The sequence below is a fragment of the Sapajus apella genome, unplaced genomic scaffold (assembly GCF_009761245.1).
Source record: "Sapajus apella isolate SASKATOON/1434 unplaced genomic scaffold, GSC_monkey_1.0 scaffold9, whole genome shotgun sequence".
Lineage (NCBI taxonomy): Eukaryota > Metazoa > Chordata > Mammalia > Primates > Cebidae > Sapajus > Sapajus apella.
The window spans coordinates 28,323,140-28,348,060 of record NW_022436949.1 but is presented as its reverse complement, the minus strand read 5'-3'; positions in this window follow the sequence as shown (position 1 = coordinate 28,348,060).

Genomic DNA, 24,921 nt, shown 5'->3' with positions numbered 1-24,921 from the left:
GTAATCTCAGCACCTTTGGAGATCAAGGTGGGCAGATCACCTGAGGTCATGAGTTCAAGACCAACCTGGACAACGTAGCAAAATTCCATCTCCACTAAAAAATAGATAAATTAGCCAGGCTTGGTGGCATGTTCCTGTAATCCCAGCTATTTGGGAGGCTGAGGCAGAAGGAATACTTGAACCTGGGAGGTGCAGGTTGCAGTGAGTCGAGATCATGCCACTGCACTCCAGCGTGGGCAACAGAGTAAGACTCTGTCTCAAAAAAAAAAAAAAAAAATCCTTGAGAATATAAAGAAACCATATAACAAGAAGCTGTTCTCCAAGTAAAGAAAGTATTACCACTTCATTACTAGCAATGAAATTGGTGTCTTAAGAACTGAACATAGATATTGTAAACTGTAGAGGCATATACATACACTAACAAAATGCTAAGCCTCTCAACCCATTTTCCTCCATCCTTTTTCTGTTTAACTTGTCCTGTTCATCTGCCTCTTAGTTTCTTTTTAGACATGGCACTTTCTCTTCTCAATTTAATCACGCTTCTGTATATAGCTTTTTATGAGTTTCTTCATTTGCTTAATTTAGCTTTTGGTCTTTTTCAATCTTTCATCCCTTGATATTGTACTTTAGAATTTTAAAATTTGCCTAAATATGGTTATATGTTCTACGTCTTTTGCAGAAAAAGTAATATTCTGCAAGTTTCGAAGGTAAAGGAGAAACAAAACTTTTAATTTACTTGGATCCTACCAGTGATTAACCTGGATAAGCTAGAAAAAAAAGCCCTTTTTATTAATATATGCAATTAAACTATGGAATGAATAATGTAATTACATATTTGACATAAAAACCAACATTTATGTACTGCTTTAGAAATTCCAAGAAGATGGTCACAGGCACTTTACTTATAATTTATCTTAACAAACAGAAAAATTTGGACTACTCTCCCACATCCAATGCTCCCTATATAATTTTTTCTGTTATTATTTTGAAAAGAAGTATCATGTAAAGATTAGAGTCTACCCTATTAATTTTACTCTTTAATCTTGTTTATTTTTCACTCTTACCCAACCAAATATCTTCAAAATTTTTAGAATAAGGATTTTTTTTTTCAATGCTATGTCTTCAGCACCAGAAACATATTGGCACATAGGAAGAGATCAACCAATAGTGGCTGAATAACTACAAAATAAAATTATCTCAAACTAACTTGACTTTAGAATGAAGGAAAACATTCAGAATATAGAATTTTAACAAAGCTATAGAAATACAAAAATCACAGAGACAATAGTTGAACTTGTGTCTCTTGCTTCTAAATCCAGTCTTTCCAATAAGTTGAATTGCCCATCTGTTAATCTTTTTTTATTTAAATAATTTAAAATGTATTTCTCAAGATGGTGAAAGACATCTCTAGTTAATGAAAGCAGTTAAAAATAAAACACAAATAGTTTTAAGCATTTTAACTTATTTCCTCTAGAAGAGATTTCATAGTTACTAAGAACTCGAGTCATCTTTAGAAATCATTCTAAATTAAATTATAGAGCATTAAAATAGTGATAAAAAGAAACACTTGAAATTTGCTGAAGTGACAGATGGAACATAATTTCCAGAAATGAGTTGTCAGTTCCCTAAAAGTGCAAAGTCTTTCTGTTTTATAAGTGCTAAATTGCTACTTAGGCTCTTAGAATGTAAAACTCAAATAAGGAACAATTTTAAGACAAAGAGGTATAGATTTAGTAGAGAGCTTACATGAATCAAATGTATTTTAAACATTTTATAAACAATGAAAAGAAAGAATTATGCATGTAATGCAATCTGCTATGCAAAATTTAAACTATGTGACTAAATGATATGTAAAATAAGCATATTTTGAAAGAAAATAGCAAATGCCATTCAGACAGTTACCAGTATGTAACTGCAAAGAGAGTATCCAATTCATATTCTAGAAAAATATTATACTGGTAAAATAAGTATATATCCCCCACAGCCTGCTAAATTGCACATTACCAATTACTTTTACAGTTTTGGAAAGTGACAGAAAGAAGACAATTAAAAAACAAAACTAATTTTAAACAGCAGCTTCCTTATTACATTTTCTACATATAAATTTTAATTATATTATGATTGTAATTACTATCAGCTTTAAGAAATATCACTTAGTAAATCAGAATCTACTTCTATGTTTAGGTAGTATATGCCTATAAGAATATTTGGTTGATATTATTGTCAACCTCTTGGTTGAACAGAAATTTGTCAGATTTCCAAATCTTGGTTTAATGAAGAATATTCAAATATCATGATCAAATTTAATTTATAAAGTCAAGTTTTCATGACTCTGCAATAATATTATAACACTCTTAGTGAACATACTATTGGTGCATTAAAAGAACAGTGTTGTTTTTGTTGTTTCAATCACCACAAGAAATAATTTTGCTATTGTCTTTTTTGGCTGACTGAGAAATGATACTAATATTTTAGCTATGAAATAAGTGGTAGAAGATTTAAGCCACCTCAATTTGTTGTGTGTTTTTTTCTGTAGTAAAGGACATGAAAAGCAAAGAGTTACTGAGAAACAAATGAAGTAATACTTCTCATCTTTGGTGAGCAACAGTCATTGAAGAATATTTTGTGCAGTCCTCAGTGTGGGGTTGTAAGTAAGTGAACTGTCAGAGGCAGAGATAGCAATAATATTTTTGGCATATTATATGCAAAGGGAAATGCAAATATAAAGCCAAATTCCTCCTTACACAGTTCATGCCTGAATAAAGTTATATGTATTTGACTCCAATCTATTTCTCTGTACCTATTTATTCAATTAACATTTGCATTTCCCTTTGCATATAATCTCAATATGCCAAAAATTACATTGGCATATTGAGTCAATGTATTAAAGCATTTGACATAGTTAAATGTATTTAAAGCATGTGATAACCATATAAAGTAGAAGTTATTTTATGTACTGTGTTTTCTCATAGAGATAGTTAATACTTTTACTCTAGATCACACTGATAGAATTACCTACTGAAATCAGAAATTAAAATAAGAAATTTTAAAGTTACAAAGTTAAAGAGCCCCTACACCAAAATACCTTGAAACATTAAGATAAATATTCCCACAGTCAAAATTTTTGAAAATATTCCCACAGTCAAATATTTCCATAGTAAAAATTAATACTTTATATTAAAGAACAAAGGTAAATGAAAATATACTTTTCTTTGGAAACTCTCATTTTCTAATAAATACTCTGCTTTGAGACCAACAATTTGAAACCGTTATCATATTTTTAAATATTATTTCTAATACATTTAGGGATTTTCTATTCTATGCAGTAATTTAATTCCCAAATAATGCCAGACTATATTCTCATTGTACAAATTTACCCACCGAATGTAAGGCCAAAGTCCTCTGCCTGAATAAAGTTTTATGCATTTGATTTCAATCTATTTCTCTATTTATTCAATTTTTACAGTCCTCTATAAAATATATAATGTTGTTTTATGCATATGTATATTCGTATTTGAGATCCTATTTCAATATGTGTCTGGAATTCAATTCATCCTATTTGTTGTTTTGTGCTAACCAATTTGTCTTTTCATTCTAGCCCATATATTCTGGTATATTTTTAAATTGCTGTGTTGCAATTTACTTTTTGAGTCACCCAATTCTGTTACTGTGCTCTTTATTTTTGTTCTTTTATTTCTCTACCACAAACAAAGCAGCAGTGTTTTCTTGCACATGCATTCTTTGCTTAATTCATTTATTTTAGTTATATAGTAAGAATTGGCTTTTCAATATAATGGTGTTTTTACATGGATAAGGTGAAATTATGCTCCAAATGTTGATATAACTTTTGTTCATGATAGCTGATATAATCACTCTTAAATGTTTTCCAAACCTTTCTATGTGTTGTTAATTGTAACTATTTGAATGATACGCATCTCTTTGTTTTTGCTTATTTGCATTTCTTTTTTTTCTTTTTCAGATCAGTCACAAATAGTTGGTAGGAAAATAGCTTATTTGCATTTCTTATTAATAAACCATGAGCTTCCTTTTTAAATATTTTGTAACCACATTGCTCTTCCATACACCATCTATTCATATGTTTTGCCTGCTTCCTTTGGGGCCTTCTACTTTTTGTCTTATACAAATAGTATGTTGGGAGGCTGAGGCTGGCAGATTACCTGAGATCAGGAGTTCCAGACCAGCCTGGCCAACGTGGTGAAGTCCCTTCTCTACTAAAAATTCAAAAATCAGCCGGGCGTAGTAGTGTACAACTGTAAACCCAGCTGCTCAGGAGGTTGAGACAGGAGAATTGCTTAAGCCCAGGAGCCAGAGGTTGTAGTGAGCCAAGATTGTTTCACTGCACTCCAGCCTGGCCAACAGAGCAAAACTCTGTCTAAAAAAAAGAAAAAAAATAAGAAATAGTCAATATATTCTTTATTTATTTATTTTTCTTTTTGAGATGCATGTCCTTGAACTCCTGGGCTCAAGTAATTCTCCTGGCTCAGCCTCCAGAATAACTGGGACTACAAGTGCATGTCCCTCTCACTTTTTTATCTTTTGCAGAGATAGGGTCTCACTATGTTGCTCAGAGTTTCTCAAGCTCTGGGCTTCAAGTGATCCTCCTGCCTCAACCCTCCCAATGGTTGGGTTTACAAGCATGATCTATTACACTGAGCAATTCATTCGTGTGTGTGTGTTTGTGCGCGCGCGCGCATGCACGTGCATTCACAAGTGTGTATTATACATTTCTTTTACGTTTTCAGTAATATTTATTCTACTTGTATAACATCTTTTGGAAGTACAGAAGTATTGAATATTTGGTTTGGTATTTTTCTTTAGATGAACTCTTTTTATGACAGCAAGGATAATATGTATATAGAGTTTCTAGTGCTTATACTAGCCTCCCAAACAAATTAAGCACATAAAATATAATTTTATGAATAAATGCATTAGCCTATGTTTTTACAATTTTATGAATTTGTTTAACATTAATATTTTTAACTTACTTGGATTTTATTTTTGCAGTTAATGTGAAGCAGAAATATTTTCCCCTATTGGATACTCAATCTTCTCATGCAATTTTATGAATAAAGAATCATACAATTTTATAGCTTTGTAATACCACTCCCATCACATACATTTCATTTGTTAAAGAGAAATTGCAGGAGAGAGTTAAACAGGCAAGGAAGACTTCAAGACTATCGCAATTTCAGTCAAGTCTACCCAAATCAGGAGAGAGATAGAACCAAATTATTGTAGAAAAAAAAATGCAGGAAAAATTTTAAGCACTGAACTGACTTAATGAAAAAATAACTGAAGGACATAAAGTGAGGTTTGGCCAAAGCAATTAGGCCAATGTGCTTGTTAACCGGCATTTATTGAAGTTATGCCCCTCCCTTCCCACAGAGCTAGGAAGATACAGGCTCTACTTTTCTTAAAGATTACATTTGTAGAGGGATGATTCCCAGGTCCAAGGCATTCCTGGGTTGTAAAAGTGGCAAGAGGTTGGGAGATAATTAATATCTCAATGTAGCTGAGAAATCATTCACAATTATAAGTTTCCTAAAATAAGTGCTCTAAGAAATAGAGGAACAGGGGCTTAGAGACAGCAAAATATCTTAGTTAAGCCAAAAGGAATATTAAGGCTTTCTAGTTCACATTAGAATTATAATTTTTCTGGACCATATTGTGTCATATTAATAAACGTTTATAACTGAAGTATTTCTCATTTAATTCCTATTGCTTGCTAACACATTAATATCCATACAGTAAATACACATATGTGCTATCCTCTTTTTATTAAACTTTTTCTTTGACAATTTTCTTGTCTATAAGAGTTTTAACCCCAGCATGTCAATTTCTATGAAAGATTATGTTGAGATAATCATTGAGTATAAAGTAGGTGGTCTCTTACCTACAAAAATGTCATTCTTCTTCTTTGCAACAAAACCACAATCTTTTCCAGAGCAATAGGATGCTCAACTAGAAAAAAGAAAGCAAAATATTGGTTAGCATCAGGTAAAAAGGTGGACATTGACTATGTGTAAACAACATTTTAATGAGAATACCTGGCATAATTTTGCTTTCCTGATATAGATGCTATCGTTTCCTCACCATTATTTCATTACATTTTCCCTTGCCAGGAAGGCAGGAGAAAAGCTGAAGTTGGAATAAACAATAGCAGCCATTGTGAAACCATCCAAAGATTCACACCACTATATCTACATGTATATTGCTCTCAGCTATTAACCTACAAATTATGAAGGCTCACATCAAAATTAAGTCCTTCTATATGTACACTAGACCCTAATTCCTTTCAGCTACATAGGAACATCATTCTGATAAATCATTCCAGAAGAGGCAATCATAATAAGTACCTCTGAGAGCAGAGAGATGACTTTGAATAGAATGGAGGCAGATTTGCCCTGAGCCGTTCTCGGTTTGAAGAGACCCAAGATATTTTCCTTTCAGTAGTAAGTAGAAGAGCGCTATAATATTTTCCACTTTGCAACACTGAAGCTCCGTACTCACTATACACTAATTCCTCTCTCTCTATCCAGATCTCGGTAATTAACTTTCTATTTGTGCTTCTATAATTGTTATGACTTCACACGCTTCATGTGAGTGGAATCATTTAGTATCTTTCCTTTGGTGACTGGCTTATTTCTCTTAGCTTAATGACCTTGAGGGTCATTGTATTACAGAATGAGTAAAGATTTTCTTCTCCTTAAAGACTGCATGCTATTCCATTATACATACGTAACACATTTTTAAGCCCATTCATTCGTCAGTGGTACGTAACACATTTTTAAGTGGAAATTTGAGTTTCTCTTTTGCTTCTTGGCTACTGTGAATAACATGATAGCAGACAAGAGTATGCAAATATTGTGGGCGGACTTTGAGTCTGGGGTTCTTGGACTTGCAGGCTTCAAGGAATGAAGGAGAGGGCCCTGGCGCCGCGTGAGTGTTACAGCTTGAATAGAGTTTGCGGACCAAGAGAGTGAGCAGCGATGCAGTTTATCAAGCAGAGCAAAGAACAGCTTCCCACCCAAAAATTTTAGGGTTCTAGGTAAGAGAGCAATACTCCCAGGTGTGGGAAATGTTTTGAAGGAAATAGTCTGGAGGAAGTTATACCTCAACTATCTGGACCAGGAGGCGAGGGTCTGAAGAGCTGGGTGAAGCTGGGAGGAGTAGCTGTAGTTTAGAGATTTCACACAAAGCCGTTAACACGACCGGAGATGACCGGAAGTTCAGAACTGGAGTGTGTGCCCCCTATCCTACCCTCGGCTTGATCCAGAGAAAGCGGAGAGAGCTAGAATTGGTTCCAGGCAAACCAACGTTCCTAACCCCAAAAGGGCTGTGGGTTGTTAAGAGAGCCCTTTGCCAGAAAGCCCAACACCTGTGTCTTCAGTCCCGCGGCTCACAGGTGCCCGGTGTTTTGTCTCCAAGTTGATTATGATGGAAAGACGGGACGGAGTTAGCAAGCGAAAGCCGCAGGACTTTACTCACCGCGTCGGAGTCTTTGGCCAGAATGAGGGGCTCGGCTGGCTCGCCAAAGAAGGTGGGCGGATGTTAAGTCCGAGGTTCTTGGCCTCGCGGGCTTCAGAGAATGAAGGAGCTGGCCCTGATGCCGTGGTAAGCATAACAGGGCGGATAGAATTCATGGACCAAGAGTGAGCAGCGATGCAGTTTCTTAGGCAGAGCAGGGTCCAGCTTCCGCGTAGGGGAAGGGGACCCGGAAGGGCTACTGCTGCTGCTGGCCTGTAAGGCTGGAGTTTATATTCTTTTCCTTATTTCCTCCCCTCTCCCTTTTTTGTCCAGTGAGAGGTGTTTGTTTTTCAATCCTCCTCCTGAGTAGTTTATTTTCAATGTCTTGTTGGATTGGCCCAGGGCTTGAGGCCCTGAGTCATCCTGCCAGACCATTTTGCTGCTGGGTGGGCTGGGAGCCTCTGTACTGAATAGCTCCCATTCTGACCCCAGAAGTATCTTTTCTTTTAGTCTGATCCCTCAATCTGCTTTGAATTACTTTGGATATATACCCAGTGGTAGCACTGCTGGGTAGATTCTACTAGTGGGGATATATCCAAATGGTAATTCTATTTTTAATTTTTAGAGACAACTCAGTACTATTTTCTACAATGGCACTACATTTTACATTCCCACCAATGGTACATAAGGGTCCCAACTTCTACACATTCTTTCCCAACCTTTATTATTTTCTGTTTTTTTTATAGTGCCCATCTTTATGAGTGTAAGGTGATACCTCATTGTGGTTTGTGGTTTTTGAATTGCTTTTCTAATGATTAGTAATGTTGAACATCTTTTCATGTGCTTATTGGCCATTTGTATATGTTTTTTGGAGAAATGTACATTTAAGTTTATATAGTTTGGCCCTGTGTCCCATCCATATCTCATCCTGCAGCTCCCATAACTCCACATGCTGTGGGAGGGACCCAGTGGGAGATGATTGAATCATGGGGGTGGGTCTTTCCCATGCTGTTCTCTATGATAGTGAATGGGTCTCACAAGATTCATTTTAAAAACGGGTGTTTCTCTGCACATGCTCTCTTCTTGCCAGCTGTCTTCTACGTAAGATGTGACGTGCTCCTCCTTGCCTTCTACCGTGATTGTGAAGCCTCCCCAGCCATGTGGAACTGTAAGTCCAATAAACCTCTTTCTCTTGTAAATTGCCTAGTCTCAGGTATGTCTTTATTAGCAGCATGAAAATGGACTAATACAGCAAAGCCTTTGATCATTTTTAATTAGGATGTTGTTTTTAAGTTGTAGTAGTTACTTATATATATTCCTCATATACTTTTACCACATATATGATTTGCAACTTCTTCCTTCCATTGCATTGGTTGCCTTTTCCTTATGATAACTGCCCTAAATTCATTCTTTTCACTTTTTTCCAGGTCACCTTATTCAATAGGCACTACATTTAAGATTCTTTTGCTGGTTTCTCTGCTCCTGTGCTAACTTATACTGTTGAGCTCTTCCAGGGCTCAATCCTTGGTCCTGTTTTCTATCTGCATATATTCCTTTGAGGATAAATTTCAGTATCATTACATTTACTCACACCTGTGTATGATTATGATCTCAAATTACTTCTTCAGAATGGATATGTTCAGGCCTGTAGATGCACTTTCCCACATAACTATTAATAATGAGCTACTGATCCACCCTTTTCTACCAGCCACTTACCAATCTCAGTTGATAACAACTGCGTTCTTCAAACCGACACTCAAAAACTTGTAGTTATTGAGATTTCCAGCTTTCATTTATAGCCCCCATATCTCCTGTTCAAAAGAATTCTATTTATCTTCAAAATATGTTTATACTAAGATTAATTCAAGAGAAAGATAAAATAAACCTGAGATATTAATAACTTCGTTGAGTAGCTTCACCAAGCCATGAAGGTTCTGACCAGAAATTTTGAATGAGTAAAATAGATCCTGATGTTAATATGTTTCTGTGCACACATATACATTATACGCCATTGATATGGTTCAGCTGTGTCCTCACCAAAATCTCATCTTGAATTGTTGTTCCCATAATACCTATGTGTCATGGAAGGGACAAAGTGGGAGGTAATTGAATTATGGCAGCGGTTACCTTCATGCTATTCTTGTGATAGTAAGTTCTCATGCGATCTGATGATTTTACAAAAGGCTTCCTCCTTCGCTTGGCTCGCATTCTTCTCCTTCCTAACAACATGTGAAAAAGAACATGTTTGCGTCCCCTTCTGTCATGATTGTAAGTTTCCTGGGTCCTCCCCAGCCATGCTGAACTGTTAGTCAATCAAACCTCTTTCCTTTATAAACTCTCCAGTCTCTGGAATGTCTTTATTAGCAGTGTGAGAATGGACTAATACAGATATCAAATCCAGTTTTAACTACTACAGAGAATTGTCATCTGTACAATATTCAGTGAAAATTTTCCTTAATTTCTTATGTCATGTTGTCCTTTAGTAACATTTACGCTTTTCTCTATGTTCTAGTACAAATCTTATAAAAATTATCCCTTGAAATCTTATAAACATTGTGACTGTGAATATATATTGTGTTCACTGTATTTTTTTTCTGTTAGATTTTAAGTAGTTAACAGTATACTGGTAATGTACTAATGGTTTTGCTTTTATCTTTCAGCGTAATATTAAATAGAAACTTATGTGATAGCAGTATTTATATATTTTTTTTTATAAACGTAGGGAGCACAAGTGCAGTCTTCTGACATACATAGGTAAAAGGTGTACATTGTTTTCCATAAGTAATTTCTCTGCCCTCCACCCTTTTCCCACCCTCTCACACTTTCAAGTCTCCAGTGGATTATATTCCATACTTTATGTCCGTGTGTACATATTATTTAGCTTCCACCTATAAGTAAGAACTTGTAGTATTTGAGTGTTTCTGAGTTATTTCACTTAAGATAATTGACCTCCTGTTCCATCTATATTCTCCAAAAGACATGATTTTATTCTCGTTTATGGCTTAGAAGTATTCTATTATATACATATATATATACCAATTATTCATTATCCAATCATCAACTGATGGACACTTTGGTTTAGTTCATACCATTGGTACTATAAATAGTGCTGCTATAAACATACTAGTGCAGGTATCTTTTTGACATAATAACTCATTTTCCTTTGGATAGTTACCCAGTAATAGCATTGCTGGTTTGAATGTTAGATCTATTTTTAATTCTTTGAGAAATCTTCATACTGTTTTCCAGAGAGGTTGTACTAATTACATTCTCCAAGATACACCATCTCTTAGGCTACAAAACAAGTCTCAATAAATTTTTAAAAACTCAAAATCATACCAAGTATTTTATCAGACTACAGCAAAATAAAACTAGAAATTAATTTCAAGAGGAACTCTTGAAAATATACAAATACATATAGTTTAAACATGGTACTCCTGAATTATCTTTTAGTCAAAAACAAAATTAAGACAAATTTTTTTATTATTATATGAGGGGGGGTGGGGGGAAGGCACACAGGGTGTGGTGGGGAAGGGCCACAAAGAAAGAGAAAGAGAAAGGGGGAGACAGGAGTCTTGCTCTATTGTCCAGGCTGGAATGCAATCTAAAAATAGGTATTAAAAACCTCTTTTATGCCGATAATTGTGCTTAACAGTGGAGACAGGAAGGAATAAAGGAAGAAAATAACAAACAAACAGCCAACCAATATTTCATTTAAATCTGTGAAATGCTATGCAAATGCTGAAGAGAGATTTACTTCCATTTAGGTGGTGGCTTTCAAAATAGGTGTAATGTGATATTGAAAAAAATGTATGTTCTGCGGACCTGGGGTGAAGAATTCTATAAATATTCACTGAGTTTACTTGTTCCAGGTCTGAGTTCAAATCATAAATGTCCCTGTTAATTTTCTATCTCGTTGATCCGTCGAATATTAACAATGTGGTGTCAAAGTCTCCCGCTATTGTGTGGGAGTCCAAGTCTCTTTATAAGTCATTAAGAACTTGTCTTATGTATCTGGGTGCTCCTATATTGGGTGCATATATATTTATGATCATTGACTCCTATTGTTACATTGATCCTTTTACCATTATGTAATGTCCTTCTTTGTGTTTTTTAGTCTTTGTTACTATTAAAGTCTATTTTGTCAGAGACGAAAGTTACAACTCCTGTTTTTTTTTTTTTTTTTTTTTTTTTGCTCTCCATTTGATTGGTGAGTTTTCCTCCAACCTTTTGATTTGAGTCTTTGTGTGTCCTTGCTTATGAGATGGATCTGGATACATCGTGCCAATGGGTTTTGACTTTTTATTCAATTTGTGTGTCTGTGTCTTTGATTGGGGCGTTTAATCCATTTAAATTTAGGATTAATATATTTGTGAGTTTAATATTGTCATTTAATGCTAGCTGGCTATTTTGCACATTAGTTGACATAGATTCTTCATTATGAAAATACTCTTTACCTTTTGGTAAGTTTTTGGGATGACTAATACTGGTTGTTCCTTTCTGTGTGTAGCGCTTCTTTCAGAAGCTCTTGTAAAGCAGGCCTGGTGGTCATGAAATCTATGAGTGCTTGCTTGTTCGTGAAAAATTTTATTTTTCCTTCATCTATGAAGCTTAGTTTGGCTGGATATGAGATTCTGGGTTGAAAATTCTTTTCTTTCAGGATACTGAATATTGACCTCCACTCTCTTCTAGTTTGTAGGGTTTCTGCTGAGAGATCTGCTGTGAGTCTGTTGGGCTTCCCTTTCTGGGTAACCTGACCTTTCTCTCTAGCTGCCCTTAGAATTTTCTCCTTTATTTCAACCCTGGTGAATCTAATGATTATGTGTCTTGGGGTTGCTCTACTTGAGGAATATCTTTGTGGTGTTCTCTGTGTTACCTGGAGTTGAGTATTGTCCTGCCTTACTAGGTTAGGAAAGTTTTCCTGAATAATATCCTGAAAAATATTTCCAGCTTGGATTCATTCTCTTCATGACATTCAGGTACACCTATCAAAGGTAAATTAGGCCTTTTCACATAGTCCCATATTTCTTGGAGACTTTGCTCATTCCTTTTTTACTCTTTCTTCTCTAATCTTGTCTTCTCGTTTCATTTCATTAAGTTGGTCTTCGACCTCTGATATCCTTTCTTCTGCTTGATCAATTCGACTGTTAAAACCTGTGCATACTTCACGGAGTTCTCGTATTCTTCAGTTCCATTAATTCACTTATATTCCTCTCTATATTATCTATTCTCGTTAGGATTTCGTCAACCCTTTTTTCAAGGTTCTTAGTTTCTTTACATTGGGCTAGAACATGTTCTTTTAACTCACAGAAGTTTCTTATTATCCACCTTCTGAAGCCTAATTCTGTTAATGGAATGCACTCATACTTCATCAGGCCTGTTCCCTTGTTGATGAGGAACTGTGATCACCTGTAGAGGGAGAGGCATTCTGATTTTGAGTATTCTCAGCCTTTTTAGGCTGGTTACTTCCCATCGTTGTAAATTTATCCACCTGTACCCTTTGTAATTACCGACTTTCAAATTAGGTCTCTGAGTGTACGTCCAACTTGTTGATTCCCAGTGCCGAAATCTGAGCAACCCACTGCCCAGGCTAAAACAGCATCATTAAGATTCTTGGTGCTTTTCTGCTCAGGAATCTCTGGTCTGGCTTCTCTCTTGAGTCCCTTTTTCAATCAGCTGAATGGGCGACTCTGCCTTCCTGGAGCTCCAAATGTCGATCAAAAGGGGACCCAGTCCCGTTTACTCTGCACCGAGAACCTCCTTGCCTGGGTACTGGCAAAACCGCCACGCGGGCCACAGTAGTCGCGCTGGCGACCCGTTGGGCTTCTCCGCTGGGAATCTCCTGGTCTGTAAGCGATAAAAATTCGAGTGTGGTGTCCTCTCATTCTCTACATTTTCACTAGGAGCTACAATCCTGAGCTGCTAGTAATCAGCCATCTTGGATCTCTCTCTTCAAGAGATATTTTTTTAAAAATTAAGTAATGAAGATAAAAACATAACATAGCAGAACATCTGGGATTCAGCAAAAGCAGTATTTATATTATTTAACTTCAAAGATATTAAGTCTGATATTAATCATAATGCTTTGTGTATCAATACATCATCAAATTAAGGTTTCTTTTACTACGTAGTTGTGTAATATTTTGTTTTCTTTAATTAATTTGGAATATTTAAATTAAATAGTTTTTTATACTTTAAGAGAATTATAACTTTTTTCCTTTATCCTGTTCATGGGATAAACGCAAATTACTACCTTTCTTCTTGAGAGTTATTTACTCTCAATTATACTTTGAAAATAGTAATCTCAGACAGAAACTGTGTGTGTTTATACTACTTTAGATTGAAGTTTTTATCCAACTGTATTGCTAAAAGAACCTAGCATATATGCATTCTTCTCTCTTACTAGTCATGTTTTCTGCCATTGGCTTAAGGTTGGAACAGTGGAAGAAAACTCAAAGTAATACTGTAGAGGATGTCTTGGAAGTAGAACCTTACCCTACCCAATTTGCTAAGTGAAATACTAGTGTCTGTGAACATATCTCTTAATGGAAAACTGCTTAATACTTTACAAAATTAGGAATCAATTTATGTCTAAATGTCTTGCTAGTGTTAAATATTCATGTGATTGAAACCACAAATTCTTTGGTTGCTGATTGTAAACTAGTGATGATGATAGAATAAATAGCAATTTAGACAATTCTTTTTTCTCATGCTGCATTTATAGTTATCCTAGACAGTGCTTCATTATCTGCCTCACCCTTGCTATTTCACACTGGATCTATCCTTCCAATACTTTTCATGCCGTTTAATGAACAGATCAGACCATCCTGTCCTTTACAACTGCCTGAATATAGAAATATACATATGTGTTTATATGTGTGTGTGTGTGTGTATGTGTGTCATATGATGAAAAGAAAGCGGTTTCTGTTTTCACCACAAGTTCTTACGGTAATTTTAGTAATTTTTCTTTTAGCAAATTGATGAATTAAGACTTGCTTTAAGCAATGAAACAAATTAATCTTTAGTATTTATACTAGACAGTATTAAAAAGTTTTGCATATTTTCTCTCTTTGACAGTAATGAACACATGGATTTAACTTTGTTTCAATGAGAAATTCAAGCAGTTTCTAAAATAATCTTCCTAAACTGTTCTCACTGGTGCATAGTGCCTCTTGTAGGGCTAGTGATTTTAAACATTTCAAAGGCATGGATAGATATCTCAAATGTAAATAGGTCTCTTAGTAATTTGAAATTCTTCACTTTCCTAGTATCTTTTTCTTAAACCGCCACTTCCTGTATCAATGATTACTTTAATACAGCAGACCATTTGTCAGAAATTCAAACCACTCTGATGGGAAACAAAATGTTAGGACATCTAAATTCCAATTAAATGCACTGATGAACTCTCTTCCTTCAGCTGAGAAACTGGAAATAAAAAATTCAGGCTGTGACAGTGACTTAAAAGATGTATTGATTGATAAGTCATGGTCCCTAATTTTTAAACACTTAACTGGATGAAAAGATATCAGAATACTAATCAATCTGTTCTTATAAAATGAAACATACTTAGAGGTAAATTTACTTGATAGATTTTTTTCAGCAAATGTATTGTATATTTAGTATGTTTAAGTTATTGGAAGATAATGCAGCAACCCAGTTTTGCCTTAAGCCTTGTAATTAAAACCTTGCATTACGAAAGTTCTTTTACCATCAATGGAAAATGAGGTGGCTGAACCTAGTTTGTTTTTTCTTTCATTTCTGGAGACTTTGAATTAATTACCTCAAGGACAAAATTGTTAAGACCATTGATGAAAGAGGAGACTCATCGGGTGAGACTTAGTGAGTAAACTGTGAATTGATACCAAAAAGATACTATTTACCTTTTGATAAATGATATTTTAATTAATAATATGTTATTAAAACTGAAAATATTAAAATGAAATTTGGCTTGAATATAAATTACTAATATTTAAAGGAGAAAAAGTAGTTTTAAAGGAAACTTTTGTCAAATTTCATAAACTAACTTAAAATTTGTTTATTTTGAATTAAAAAACATTTTTTAAAGACATTATTTTTAATATCTCATGTTGAAAAATTCTAATGGACGTAATTTCTAAAATTCAATCACGTGCAATTTGAGGTGATCTGCATAAAGAAGTATGCTGTTCACAGGTCAGGAGCAGTGGCTCACGCATGTAATCCCAGCACTTTGGGAGGCCTAGGCAGGCAGATCATGAGGTCAGGAGTTTGAGACCAGCCTGGTCAACATGGTGAAACCCCATCTCTACTAAAAATACAAAAATTAGCCAGGTGTGGTTGCAGGTACCTGTAATCCCAGCTACTCAGGAGGCTGAGGCCAGAGAATTGCTTTAACCTGGGAGGCGGAGGTTTCAGTGAGCTGAGGTCGTGCCATTGCACTCCAGCCTGAGCAACAAGAGCGAGGCTCTGTCTCAAAAAAAAAAAAAAAAAAAAAGAACAAGAAGAAGAAAAGAAGTATGCTGTTCATATTCCAGGCTAAAAGTGGAAGCTGTCAGATAGACCAAAGTTTCTTGGCTAATAGTAGATCAGAATAAGAGCAAATGCTCAGCCAAATCAATCATCCTCCTCCCTCCCCTCTTCATTTTTTCCCCTAAATTAATCTATCTTGTATTTCTGAAAATATTCACATCTAGGAATCATGAATTTGAGATTAGATAGTCTTTCTTGTACCATATTTAGCTATGTGAGACCATCTTAATGAGCTCTACCCCAGTACTATATATAAGTGAATCGCCTGTGTGTCTGTGTGTCTGTGTGTGTGTGTGTGTGTGTGTGTGTGTGTGTGTGTGTGTGTGTGAATGCATATGCATTTAATTTTTCGCCTTCTCTTTTTATTATTTGACTGAAAGGGCAGTAGGCTGGAGGTTCATTTATGTTAGATTGCAGTAAAACCAGATTTTATGTATCACCAATTCAACATAGTTATAGTAAGTCATCACTATTCATCTGAACACACATTCATTTATTATCAACATTTTGCTAGATGATTGGTGCCCAAACAGTTTTTTCTTGGTGACTGGTGAATTGGCAAATTGTTTAAGCTTGGGTTCCCTCAACTACAACATTTATATTTTTACATATTTCACAGATGGAGGGAGATAAAAAGTATGACTAAAATTTTTAATAAATACAAAATTATATTTTCTGTATTCTAAAATGATTTGTACAAAATTTTTATGTTCTATAAAGAACATAAAACAGTCTTAGGACTGTTGTAGACAGACAAATACTAAAGAAATTTTGACTATAATTATCTAGGTATTTGGTGCCAATTATGCAATAATTTTGACCAAACCGTTTAAATTTTCTCAAAGTTCTGTTATATATTAAAATTATGATTTTAGTTTCAAATTTACACTATGTGAGTTTCTTTTTTAAATTTATTTTAATTTTATTTTTTTATAATTTTTTTTAAGAAGACTATAGCACACAGTAGTTTCAGGTGGTCTTCCCTCCAAGTACTAACCAGGCCCAACCCTGCTTAGCTTCTGAGATCAGACAACATCAGGCATGTTCAGGGTGGTATAACAACAAACTGCTATGTGAGTTTCAAAGTTTTGGCCATGTGCTCTCTTTTTGAATATGCATTCAGGCCAGGCATGGTGGCTCATGCTTGTAATCCCAGCACTTTGGGAGGCTAAAGTGGGAGCATTGCTTGATCCCAGGAGAGCAGCCTGGGTAGCAAAGTAAGACCTTGTCTCAATGAAAATTCAAAAAATTAGCCAGGCATGGTGGCATGTGCCTGTAGTTCCAGCTTTCCAAGAGGCTTAGGCAGGAGGAAACCAAGCCTAGGAAACCAAGACTACAGTGAGCTCTGTTTGTGACATTGCACTCTAGCCTGGGCAACAGAGTAAGACTATAAAAAAAGAAAGAAAAGAATGGAAGGGGAGGGGAGGGAAGTGAGGGGAGGGGAAGGGAGAAAGAAAATCCATTTGAATATTGTGATGGCTAAGTACATGTAAATCTTTGTGTTTTTGTGTGTAAAGTGTCTCTGGCAAATGTTTCAACTGAAATTAATACCCTAAATTATCTTCAAATACAGTCAAACTGAATTAGTAAAATAATGTAGAAATGTAAAAAAAAAATCCATTTTTCAAAATGGAATTTGCAAAAGGTTTTGCACAAATATTTTGTATTAAAACAGCAATTTACTGAATAAAATGGGATTAGAACATAGATGTTTACAAAATTTTCAGCACCCACATTCAGTGGAACTGAAATTCTTAAAAATGACAGACTTCAACTAAATAGATGATTGTTTAGCTTCTGTTTTAGTCATACATATTTTCAAGAAAATATTTTTACATTTACATGTTTCTGTATTTATAGAAATGTATATTTGTCCATAAAAGGAATATGATGTTTATTTTATACTGTTCTACAATATAGTATTAGTTAACTCTAGTAACGTTATTTATTGGTGTAAAGTAAGTCACGATTGGAAGTCCCATTATTTTTAGTGTGAAAACTGTTGGACAAAATCTAGGTTTGGATCACAACTAATTTTATTTAATACTAAGTAACATATTTAGATCACATAAACCCACTAAAATTGATTGTTGAATGAGATAAAGTATTTTGTTTTTATTTCACTTGGTTTTTTGTGCATCAAACAATGCCAATACAAATTAAAATTGTTTTCCTTACTAGAAATTAAATACACAATACACATGCTAAATTTAGTTTAATTGGTGATGGAGTTCAGGACACACTACTCCAAAATATGGTACGTTGGTGTGTGAGAAAACCGCAGAAGCCAGAGGTGGCTCTCACCTTCTGCTCATCCTTTCTCTCCTGAAGCAGATAATAAAATGTGGGAAGGTCATTCTCTGACTTTCTCACCCTTCTCCTTTGAAACGGATCATGACAATGACAAAGGAATTAAGAAGGAATTACTTAGGCAAACAGCAAGGGCATTGGAGTCCTTCGTAATGCTTTTCTTTTTAATAAAACGCAGTTCCAAATTATTTTTCTTTCTAACAAAGAGCAGCCTATAAAATTGAGCTGCACACATAGATAAAGGCAGTTGTGCCAATCATGTTCAACCAGTCATGTTCAACCAATCATGTTCAAGATGGCAGCTCCACCTTTCCATCTCTTTGTCAGCCATGTGTAGAGTAAGAAGCAGCCAAGATGGCACTGATCAATTGGAAAGCACATTGCATAACAAGATTAGGGTGCGTGACCAGGCTTCCCCACACACTATATAGATCTCATACCTGATTGGACCAATATGTGAGCCCTATGTAAATCAGATACTGCCTTCTCCAGCCTGCCTATAAAATCTGCTGCAATCTGCCGCCTCCAACCTTTCTGGACATCTCTCTCTTGCAAGGAGCTGCTTTGCTCTCTCCTTTGTTCTGTCTATTAAACTTTCCACTCCTTAACCCACCCACATATGTCCACGTCCTGAATTCTTTCTTGGCATCGGACAACGAACCCCAGGGTATATACCCCAGACAGCACAGCAGTTTCAACATCCTCCCTCCAACAGTGCACTCGCCATACCCAGAGGAAAGCCATATCCTGATCCCTGCAGACACAAGTACACAGAAAAATCTGAACGAACAGGACTTCCTAACTCTCATTAGTGTGTTATCATAACATCATACTTCCTTTTGTCCACTCATACTTCCACATGACTGTCCACGTTTCATCAAACCTAGGCATAAAATACACAAATTTTCCTGTTTCTTTGAGTCTTTATTTCCTTATGAAATCTCCAGTGTCATATAAAGCTTATATTAAATGCGTTTTTATGCTTTTCTTGTCCTAATTTGTCTTCTTTTATAGGAGCCTCAACCATGAACATTGCAATGGGTGAGGAAAAACACCTTTCTTCTTCTACAATCAATATATCCTGTTTCAACTAGCAACACAAACACATACACATACAAATATTTTCATTAATTACAATTACTTCCAAAACATTATTGGCAAGGTCTATCCTAGTTATAAGCATCAAACAGAGAAATAAATTGGTATTTACTGCCAAAAAGTTTCCCTTTAAAAGTGGCAGTAGCTCTTTTTCTCTCATGATGAAGGTCCTCTGATTTCTGTGTCTGCAAGTTGGAGTGAGGTCCAGGTAAAGCAAGGGGAGACTCTCTTATGTATAGATGTGTTTTAACTCACACCATTTTATCTTTCTGTCCAAATCTTTTTCTTATGTATTTATTTTTTTTCACTGATATCCAGTCTTTAATTTCAGTGCATGCTTCTAGTTCTAAAGTTGTTGATTGCAGAGAGATTTCCCACTGCATCCACATGACATGAACACAACCCTGACACTGCAGTGGATTCAGTTCTGGCATTGAACCTGGTCATCTATTTACGTGAATTAATTACTCCTAGGAATGTACTGATATTTTTCTGTATTCATATCCATGCTAAGGTCATCTCAAGTATCAGAAATATTTTTATAATTTAAAACTTAAGGAGAGAAATTAACTGAAATTATTTTATAAATTTTATTTTATAAGATGAACATTCATCAGCCCCTTTTGGGAAAATTAGAAATCTACCTCCTGAAGGGTGAAGGGGTGAAGTAAAATTTTACAGCCACAACACATCCCTGTAATATGCATTTTGTAAGAGAATTTAAATACATTTTCAGCCACATATGTTTTTCTCTTCGAATTTACTAAGAATTTTAAAACAACAGAATTATGGACTTTGTTTATATCCTGCCTTTCCCCTAGAGGCATATAAATACATCAGAAAATAACTAATAAGATTAAAAAATAGATTAGATATTTGGTGCATATAAAATAAAAAGACAAAGCCAGATGTAGTATTAATATGCAAATCCTACAATTATAAAACATTCTACACATTTGCTAAAATGGACAACAAATTTGAGTCTAAAATGTCTAACTGTCAAAACAAAGATTCTTGGAGAGATTTAGAATATCCTAAGGGGCTAACAACAAACAGTTCCTTAAGAAAAAGCACAGCTCTCCTGATACTAAGACTGAAATAAATTTCTCCTGTCAGTGCCATAATTGAGGGATCTTAGAAGTGGTAGAGATATTAGTGTTCAGCCAGTCCAAGCACCTACTCAGTGCCTGTATTCATTCTACTCTATCCTTTCTAGAAAACCGTATCTCTACTTGAATGAGTCCATTGGCCGAAAGCTCAGCACTAATATGGCATTTTATTATTTAGCAGACAATTTCTAATTTTTTTAAAACAATGTATTCCATTTGTTTAGCCTCCTTTTATGTGTAATCCTCTGGTCATAATTCTAGTTCTCTGGAGTAAGGTAAAACAAGAGTACTCTTTATTCCACTTTTAAATAATTTAACAATTGCTGTCAATGCTTCCTTATTCATACATACATTTATTTTAAAATATGCATTGTGTTGCTACAATTTACTAGGCACTATGCTATAAGTTCAGTGGATGTAACTGTGAACAATTAAAAATATAGCTCTCTTAAGTTCCACAAGGTTTACAAAAGAAAACATTTTTAACATATATGTGTATTCTTCAGTTTCTCCTATGGGTAAATATCAAGCATCTCTCTGTTCAGAGGTGCTCTTTATCCTCCACTGCCCTGCTCTGTGCCCTGGTAGCCTGACTCTAATGGACTATATTAATGGGTCCTTTACCTTTAAGATTCTAAATAGTTGGGGTTCAGCCAGAGGTAAACAATAGAAAGCGGAAAGACAGGTAAGTGATGTCATTTATTCTTTCGGTTAACTCTCTGTGAGGACACCATCAATTTCACGCATCAGCCAAAGGTCACAGCTTCTGTAAGGTACTTTTGTTCCAGTGCCTTTTTTTTCCATAAGTTATTGGGGATTGGGGTACAAGTGGTATTTAGTTACATGAGTAATTTCTTTAGTGGTGATTCATGAGAACTTGGTGCACCCATCATCGAGCAATATACACTGCACCATAATTGTAGTCTTTTATCCCTCCCACTCCCCATTCTTCCCCCTAAGTACCCAAAGACCCTTGTGTCATTCTTACACCTTTGCATTCTCATAGCTTAGCTCTCACGTATCAGTAAGAATATACAATGTTTGGCTTTCCATTCCTGAATTACTTCACTTAGAATAATAGTCTTTAATCTCATTCAAGTCATTGCAAATGCTGTTAATTCATTACTTTTGATGGCTGAGTAGTATTCCATCATATACATATACCAGAGTTTCTTTATCCACTCGTTGATTGATGGACATTTGGGTTGGTTCCACAATTTTGCAATTGTGAATTGTTCTGCTGTAAACATGCATGTGCAAATATCTTTTTTGAATAATGGCTTCTTTTCCTCTGGGTAGATACCCAGTTGTGGGATGATCTCTGACAAAGCAAAAAGAAAAAAAAAAGAAAGAAAGAAATTGGGGAAAGGACACCCTTTTCAACAAATGGTGCAGGGATAATTGGCTAGCCACATGTAGGAGAATGAACTGTATCCTCATCTCTCAACTTATACAAAAATCAATTCAAGATGGATTAAGGAAGTAAACCTAAGACCTGAAACTATAAAAATTCTAGAAGATAACATCAGGAAAACCCTTCTAGACGTTGGCTTATGCAAGGATTTCATGACCCAAAACCCAAAAGCAATTCCAATAAAAACAAATAAATAGCTGGGACCTAATTAAACTAAAGAGCTTTTGCACAACAAAAGGAACAATCAGGAGGGTAAATAGACAACATATCAGGTGGGAGAAAATCTTTATTATCTATATATCTGACAAAGGACTAATATCCAAAATCTACAAGGAACTCAAACAAATCAGTAAGAAAAAAGCAATCAATCCTATCAAAAAATAGGCTAAGGACATTAATAGACAATTCTCAAAAGAAGATATTCAAATGGCCAACATACGTATGAAAAAAATACTCAACATCACTAATGATGAGGGAAATGCAAATCAAAACCACAAAATGATACCACCTTCTAAAAAAATGGCCATAATCAAAGAATATAAAAAAAGTAGATGTTGGATGCAACGATCGGGGAACACTTCTACACTAGTGGTGGGAATGTAAACTTACAGGGCTGCTATAGAAAACAGTGTAGAGATTCCTTAAAGAACTAAAAGAGAACTATCATTTGTTTCCCATGTCTTATAATCAGTTTCTCTCTCAGTTTGCCTAGGTTCTCCAATTCTTTCTAGTTCAATGGTACTGAACATTCCCAGTGGTTTTCCTATACCCTGAGCATTATATATATATATTGCAAATTAGGTTTTGGGGTACATGTGAAAAACATGCAAGATTGTTGCATAGGTACATGCATGGCAATGTGGTTTGCTGCCTTCCTCCCCATCACCTATATCTCGCATTTCTTCCCATGTTATCCCTCTCCAACTCCCCACCCCTAGCTGTCCCTCCCCTACTTCCCGCTGACAGACCCCAGTGTGTGATGCTCCCCTCCCCGTATCCATGTGTTCTCATTGTTCAACACCCACCTATGAGTGAGAGCATGCGGTGTTTGATTTTCTGTTCTTGTGTCAGTTTACTGAGAATGATGGTTTCCAGGTTCATCTATGTCCCTACAAAGGACACAAACTCATCATTTTTTATGGCTGCATAGTATTCCATGGTGTATATGTGCCACATTTTCCCTGTCCAGCCTATCATCGATGAGCATTTGGGTTGGTTCCAAGTCTTTGCTATTGTAAACAGTGCTGCAATGAACATTTGTGTGCATGCGTCCTTATAATAGAATTATTTATAATCCTTTGGATATATATCCAGTAATGGTATTGCTGGGCCAAATAGAATTTCTATTTCCAGGTCCTTGAGGAATCGCCACACTGTCTTCCACAATAGTTGAACTAATTTACACTCCCACCAACAGTGTAAAAGTGTTCCTATTTCTCCACATCCTCTCCAGCATCTGTTGTCTCCAGATTTTTTAATGATCGCCATTCTAACTGGTGTGAGATGATATCTCAATGTAGTTTTCATTTTTATTTCTCTAATGACCAGTGATGATGAACATTTTTTCATGTTTGTTGGCCTCATGTATGTCTTCTTTTGTAAAGTGTCTGTTCATATCCTTTGCCCACTTTTGAATCTACTTGTTTGTTTTTTTCTTGTAAATCTGTTTTAGTTCTTTGTAGATTCTGGATATTAGCCCTTTGTCAGATGGGCAGATTGCGAAAATTTTTTCCCATTCTGTTGGTTGCCGATTCACTCTAATGATTCTTTTGCTGTGCAGAAGCTCTGGAGTTTGATTAGATTTCATTTGTCTATTTTGGCTTTTGTTATCAATACTTTTGGTGTTTTAGTAATGAAGTCCTTGCCTATGCCTATGTCCTGAATGGTTTTGCCTAGATTTTCTTCTAGGATTTATGGTGTTAGGTCTTAGGTTTAATTCTTTAATCCAACCCTGAGCATTTTTTAAAAATTGATTTAATTCATAAAATTCTTTTATTTTACTGTATTTGTTTCCTCTTAGAACTGTGATAAGAATGATTTGCCGTACTGAAGTAATGCCAAGCATATAATAAATGTATCTAATAAATGTCAAAGAATTTTTTGGAACAAAACCCTGAATGTTGATAATACAGCATTCACCTTATTCTAGGTCTCTTCATCCTTCCCCTTCTTCTCCTTCTTCCCCTCCTCTTCCTTCTTCATTTTTCTCTCTCTGTATATTCTCTCTTTCTCATACATAGAGAACCATTGTGATTCTTGGGATTCAGATATTTCTGATTTATGAATTAATATAACATTTATAATGCAATTTTCTATGTGCTGCTAGACTCAGTAAATGTTACTTCTTATTGACATTAATAAATTATGGAAACAAATAGCTCAAAATTTTATTAACATAAACACTTGTGTAGTCATAAAACAATAACCTTTAAATCCTAGTACCTATTTTTCCAAGAATCCTTTAATTTGTCAAGGATATGATTAAAATGTGATGTCTAATGTGTTATAATAAATTATACTGAAAATATATATTGTTTCATTGTCTTCATTTTATTATAAATATATTTTGTAATTAGTTAGTGATCATTCTTATTTTGATATACTAGAATAAGTGTAGCCAAACGTGGTTAAATTTAAAAAAAAGGACATTTGAACTCAGACCACTGATAATGCTTCTGATTGATTTCAGCTTTCTTTCATTCACTTGTAATAGGATAAATTACAGAAGGGGACACTTCAGTTTTTTCCCTACAAATATCAAATTGCATTCTAGTTGTTTAATCTTACCCAGTAATTTGATGGTTGTTGTACACAGCAAGTAGCTTCTTGTTATTAGTTTTTTCATAGTGGAATATCTGTGTTAGGTGAAGACACATGTGATGAAATTATATTATAAGCCACATTAATGGAGATACTCCCATGTTCTATAAGGGCCAATGTTGTATGCTATATACTCAGACTAGAATTTAGAATGTATTTTATGTTCTGTAAATA